This window comes from Lampetra planeri, chromosome 21 (assembly GCF_965212315.1).
Source record: "Lampetra planeri chromosome 21, kcLamPlan1.2.h2, whole genome shotgun sequence".
NCBI lineage: Eukaryota > Metazoa > Chordata > Hyperoartia > Petromyzontiformes > Petromyzontidae > Lampetra > Lampetra planeri.
In genome coordinates, this window is record NC_136127.1 from 8,089,149 (window position 1) to 8,094,355 (window position 5,207).

At 45.6% G+C, this 5,207-nt stretch overlaps 1 non-coding gene across 1 annotated transcript; it reads left to right on the forward strand.

The window, feature by feature from the left end:
- The first annotated feature begins 4,918 nt into the window (after positions 1-4,918).
- On the forward strand, positions 4,919-4,990 carry TRNAQ-UUG (transfer RNA glutamine (anticodon UUG)). Its single transcript has one exon. It is a non-coding gene; the product is annotated as a tRNA-Gln (tRNA).
- Positions 4,991-5,207: the final 217 nt, after the last annotated feature.

Here is a 5,207-nt window from a genome sequence, read left to right on the forward strand (position 1 = left end):
ACCCACAGCAATTGTCGAGTGTGGTACGATTAGAACTCAGATCAATAGATTACTTGTCCAGATTTCTCTTGCAAAGAATACCATTGTTTTATTGGAAGCTCGCCCTGCAAAAATGTTTTCATCATAATGCACATGGAGGCTTTAAACGTTGTTCATAAAAAAAAGTATGCGACTTTGTTAAGTAAAGGTAAGTGTTTATACTGGTAGGAACGAAGTGGACCAGACCACCAATAGATTATATCGTCCGTCCGTCCGTCCGTCCGCGTTTGTCCGTCCGTCCGCGTTTGTCCGTCCGTCCGTCGGCGTTTGTCCGTCCGTCCGTCCACGTTTGTCCGTCCGTCCGTCCGTGTATCAACATCGCCCCCTACTGCAAACACTTGGCATGACCCTGTCCGACAAGATGGCCGCCCGCTCCCCCTGCGATATGTGAATTAAACAAGATGGCCGTCGCTTCCGGCGCATCACGGCAAAACTTTAAACTTCGCTTCAAAATTACTTTACTGAAACGCAGCACGTTTATTTAAAAAATTACGTTACTGAAACGCTGCACGCTTTTATAACACAGAGACAAGAAACATTTATTAACACAGAGACGAGATACATTTAATCGCCTTATTTGTGCACGAAAAGCACGGCACGAGGCCTAGTGCGGCAGGCTTCGTGAGGCCTAGTGCGGCAGGCTTATTAACACAGAGATGAAACGCAGCACGTTTATTTAAAAACAATTATTTTACTGAAACGCAGCACATTTTTTTAACACAGAGACAAGAAACATTTATTAACAGAGACGAGATACATTTAATCGCCTTATTTGTGCACGAAAAGCACGGCACGAGGCCTAGTGCGGCAGGCTTCGTGAGGCCTAGTGCGGCAGGCTTATTAACACGGAGATGAAACGCAGCACGTTTATTTAAAAACAATTATTTTACTGAAACGCAGCACGTTTTTATAACACAGAGACAAGAAACATTTATTAACACAGAGACGAGATACATTTAATCGCCTTATTTGTGCACGAAAAGCACGGCACGAGGCCTAGTGCGGCAGGCTTCGTGAGGCCTAGTGCGGGAGGCTTATTAACACAGAGATGAAACGCAGCACGTTTATTGTTGTTGTTGTGCATATTGGCAGTGGTGCCTGACTCGACTGAATCTGCAGCCCGGCAGCGGCAGAGCAGGGGCAGCGAGAGGCCTCGTCGCTGCTGCTATTCACTCGCTTATAGTTTTACCGTGTTCACTACATCTCTGTCGTGTTCACTACATCTGCTGTGTTCACTACATCTCTGCCGTGTTCACTATCATCTCTACATCTCTGTCGTGTTCACTATCATCTCTACATCTCTGTCGTGTTCACTACATCTGCTGTGTTCACTACATCTCTGCCGTGTTCACTATCATCTCTACATCTCTGTCGTGTTCACTATCATCTCTACATCTCTGTCGTGTTCACTACATCTCTGTCGTGTTCACTATCATCTCTACATCTCTGTCGTGTTCACTATATCTCTGTCGTGTTCACTATCATCTCTACATCTCTGTCGTGTTCACTACATCTCTGCCGTGTTCACCACATCTCTGCCGTGTTCACCACATCTCTGTCGTGTTCACCACATCTCTGCCGTGTTCAATACATCTCTGCCGTGTTCACTACATCTGCTGTGTTCACTACATCTCTGCCGTGTTCACTATCATCTCTACATCTCTGTCGTGTTCACTATATCTCTGTCGTGTTCACTATCATCTCTACATCTCTGTCGTGTTCACTACATCTCTGCCGTGTTCACGCCATCTCTGCCGTGTTCACCACATCTCTGCCGTGTTCACCACATCTCTGCCGTGTTCACCACATCTCTGCCGTGTTCACCACATCTCTGTCGTGTTCACTACATCGTATTCACACACAAGTATTTCTACTTGTGCTGCAATCTTTGATTATTTAGCTGCTGGCTGCATGTTTGGTGGCGATGCTACCGTTATAGCAGGACCAACTGCGGTTGGTTCTGGGTCCATGGAAACGACGCTTTTCACTGCGAGTTTGTAAAGGGTTCCAGCAGCAAATGCGGTCTCTGTTTCAGCAAGCATCTTTTCAACGTGGGCATCCAGACAACCATTGGGGTCTTCAAAGTCGTGGTTGTTTTCGGTATCCATGTCGTGCGCGCGAATAAAAACTCGAAGTGCCAAACAAACACTGCTCAATGTAGTACTGTTATATGAATATGCCAAACGCCCGTTTATTCAACTCTATGTAGACGACATAAAATGCACCAAGGTGCCGTTTATTCCCTCTATTTGATTTCACCTTTATACTAGTAAATGCATTCGAGTTTCCCCATCTAAGGTCAATTAATCTCAGATGTGATCGTTTGGAAATGAAAGACTACGAGTCTTTAAATCTCACAGCGTTTCTTGTCAAAACAAACACTTTTAATTAACGTTACACTAGAATACAGTAATTTTTTCTTTAACTCCTCTATACCCGGTCGATATCCCTGTAGCGGTACTAAGTATTATTCCTACCAGCCCACCCCGCAGGGTCCTGTTTTAATATACATGCCAATGATTATGCATGCACAGGATGAGGACCTCTCCTGTAACCATGCAGGAAATGGGGGTTATTTGGCCATACTTCACCACACCGGTCAGTGTGGCTGGAGAAGGCGAAAGCATCGACATTGGGCATAGTACTGAAATAGTACTGGTAGGAACCTCTGGTTACACTAGCCCACAGGGGATTATTGTGTCCGTCCATCCGTCGTGCAGGGAGGGGCTGAGTGGGGAGGGTGGGAATGGGTGGGGAGGGTGGGGAGGGGCTGGGTGGGGAGGGGCTGGTCACCCCGTGGTGCCCTTATAAAACTCAACGTTTAACCTACTCACGCCGGCTTGTGCCCGCCCTCACAGTCGGGCATATTTGCGGAATACACCACGCCGCCGTTGACCCTGGCCATTGACCGAGCAACCCAACGTTCCTACCAGCTCCCTCCGCAGGAACGTGTTGTTTACGTGACAAACCTCACTAACTTTAATTCTAGGTTTGAAGCTTTCGTGACTGCAAGGATTCATATTCTTAGGTTTTTTCGGTAAAGTCACGTAGGTAAAAAATTAAAATTTATAAAAGTAAAATAAAATAAAAATCACGACGTTATGGAGGCAACGCAAGCTTCCGTCTTCAGGTGGAACCGTCACAGCACGATAACTGTATCAAGTGTATATATACTGGTTGAGGGTGGGAGGAGCCAAGGTAGGCCCTGAATATTATTTCTGTGAGGTTCGGTGCGGCTGAAGCACGCTGTTAGGAATGAGCCTTTGTTGTGTAAACTAGGTGCGGATGATGTACAGGTGCGTGTAAATGGGACTGAGCCTTTTTGTTATGTAGAGATGATGCGGCTTAAATCGCTGCCAGGAAATGAGTCTTTGTTGTGTAGAATGGTTGACTGAGCCTATTATTATGTAGAGGTGGTGCGGCTGAAATCGCTGCCAGGAATGCTCCAAATATGTGTAGTTAAATCTAACTTTGACGAAGCGTTAACATTTACGCGATCTCTCACCCACCCCCCCCCCCCCCCAAAAGAAAAAAAACCGACCTCTATTAAGGACACTCGTCTAAGCTATCCGTTGTTTAAGCTTAATTCGTGTGGATAAAGAATCCCAACGCACACGGCGTGGCTAAACGCGGGCAATATGATCACCGTCATCCTCCCGTTTCACTTGTAATCGATAATTCATTAGACGTAACACGTCGGCTGATGATTCTCGATTGATTTTTTTCTTTTTTTGGGACAGATAAGACAATTGTGCTTAGGCGATCTGATACAAAAAACTAAAATCAATTGCGAATTACAATTCAGTATTGCAGCATTACAAGGGGGGCGGTAATCAATGTTTTTCTGCAAGGTCCAAGCAAATAAAAGGGGAAATATTGTGAAGTTACTGATGGAATGAAGTTAGCAGTGGCGCAATTGGTTAAAGTATCACATTTATGACCGTGCACTGTGAAACTTAAGTTCGACTCACGGCTACGGAACGCATCATTGGCAATTGATAATTGAAACAGTCCTTTATCAACACGTATTGACCAGCGTGGTGAAGTATGGTCAAGTAAAACAACAACCCCCACAACTTACACAGCTTGGGACGGCCTTAATCCAACGATTGATTGACGATTAAAATCGGTTATAGTTTCACGGCAACACTTACCCCGCGGAGCTGGCAAACTCCGCCGGCAGACGTGACTCAAATCCCGCAGGAAGATCAGGCAAGGGCGGGGCGGCCTCGGGGCATAGGCCTCGCTCGGAGTTTTCCTGAAGAACAATGTTGCACGCAGGATGTATACATTCTTTAACACGTAATATTTATAATATAACATGCAGCACTAGACTGTAAAAGTGCAATTTTAAGAGCCGTGAGCGAGGACTGTAGCATTAAACTCGCGGACTTGATCATACAGAGAGGCAACCCAAAACGTCACGTCTCAGGCTTGAAGAATTGAACAGAAAGTAAGTATCTGAACGAGTTGTTGGACTCAATTAAGATTTAACTTAAAAGAATCAATAAGAACGAATGTGTGAAGGATTATTACATCGTGAGAGATGACGACGGAGGCTTGGGGCTGTCGCTCTTCATGCAGCAGTGGACAGACCACGGCTGATGCTGAACTTCGTGACATTTTAACATTCTGACGATGCAACTCGTGTATGAACATTTCCAACCAATTCATCATCATCCCATTACCGCGAAACTAAACAACGTTGATAATTATCGCCGCGATAAAAAATTGCTTCGGATTTTTATTTTTGCTTCATTAAATTTCACGTCCGCGGTAGTTGACCCGAGGTGCCCTGCAATGCAGCAGTGGATCAAGCGTGGCGGAGAGGGCCCATGGTAGATTGTTATACCGATTTGGGTCAGCAGCGCGTATAGGCGGTCCCATGGTGTAATGGTTAGCACTCTGGACTTTGAATCCAGCGATCCGAGTTCAAATCTCGGTGGGACCTCATTTTTTTACTTTTATTTTTTTTTACTTCCACGCCCAGAGACAGAGATAAAATAAGAATGCTCCCATCGTGGAGCGATTGAAAATTAGCCCGTGTTTCTTTAAAGCTGCCGGGGTAGATTTTACCCATTTCCATCGCGACCTTTTTGTGCAGAGATTTGGTGGACGAGGCTTGCCAGGAGGCCTTTTCCCTCTCGCAAACGAACTGATGATGATGA